Source organism: Sycon ciliatum, chromosome 2 (assembly GCF_964019385.1).
Source record: "Sycon ciliatum chromosome 2, ocSycCili1.1, whole genome shotgun sequence".
Taxonomy (NCBI): Eukaryota; Metazoa; Porifera; class Calcarea; order Leucosolenida; family Sycettidae; genus Sycon; species Sycon ciliatum.
This window is the reverse complement of record NC_088644.1, coordinates 20,417,690-20,419,153: the sequence shown is the minus strand read 5'-3', so window position 1 is coordinate 20,419,153 and position 1,464 is coordinate 20,417,690.

The window sequence follows — 1,464 nt, the reverse complement described above, 5'->3', positions numbered from 1 at the left end:
TACTACTCAGCAGTATTCATTGGCCTATCCGGGTTGGGGAGATTGTGGGGGCGCACAAACCAGCCAGTGCCACCCACCTCCATGATTTCCTGCCATCATCCATGGGTGAATGCTGAATTGGTTATCCTAATCGTATTACGTGCCTTTCGAACACAACTAACTGTGGTCTTTCACAAGGATGTGCACGGCACAAATGCCTGATCAGTAACATATCGGATACGGCACGTGCAAAGGGAGACATACTTGTACACACGATTACTCAATCTGCGGACACACGATTATGACTGTGTGGCTTATCAGTGTGGCCAAGAGTGGGGATTACGGACTCTTGTTGTGGCTTATCAGTGTTTTAGAAAGATACACATGTACATATAGTTGCAATCGAATGATGATGCACTCTCAGTCTGATACGTTACATCAAGTCCCCTCAGTGGGGGTTATGTACTCTAGGTTACATGAACAGTGCTTGGTTACAAAAAACGCTATAATTATTCAGTACCAAAGGACGAAACAGTTCTGTCTGCAGATTGAGTACCACACGTACAAATGGATTGGTTCTACCCATCTACCGACAGTCCCAGAGTTGTTATGACTCTATGATCTGGGAAAATGTCACACACTGCAGGAAGCATTGTGTTGTGTAATAAGATGGAAAGCTGGTCAAGACGTCTACTAAGTGGCAACGCACCAGCAGTGGAGAAAAGCCAGGGTTGCAGTTTCCTGGCAGTTTAGATGCGAAAGTAATGAGCAAGCTTGCGAACGCCTGAGGCCTAACTCTCTTTTGAAACCACACACGCTCTTGTGTACATGTACTTTTACTCACATCACGTTACCCACTCGTATACTGTAGGCTTACCAATCTGAATCATTTCGACCTATTCACTAATAATTCAGTTCCTCGCATGGGGAGTCAGGTCCGAATGACTGCAGTCGTGAATCTGACGTGTTTGCACGTTTGACGAGTTCATCCCCTTTCTCACTCTAGCGGATCAGCTCGATTTACAGGACAACAGATCAAGGAGTTGCTGGCAATGCCATCTTATTACCGGGTCGTGATCCTTACACAGTCACTGTAGCCGTGTAGCGTACATGTACATGACTAAACGTTTTAATTTAAAAGTATTACGATATCCGAAGCGTATCAAACGTTGTTCACTGTGACTTGAGCCTGCTCTGGTGTACTGGGAACATCACAGGCGTAATTATAGTGTACCACGATAGCATCCGCAGAGAAAGTGAACCCTTTTACCAATACAGAGTATTGCCACCTGTCCACTAACGACCAGCGAAAATGGGTCATTTTTACCGAAAACACACAACACACTACGCACACGCACACACATACACACACGCTCACGCATGCACACAATGTAGTTCAGCTTTCCCCAGTGGAACAGCTATCCCTATCGTCACTAACTATCTTACAACTAGGAATTTCTCTCAAAGGGTTTTAAGGGTCTCCCT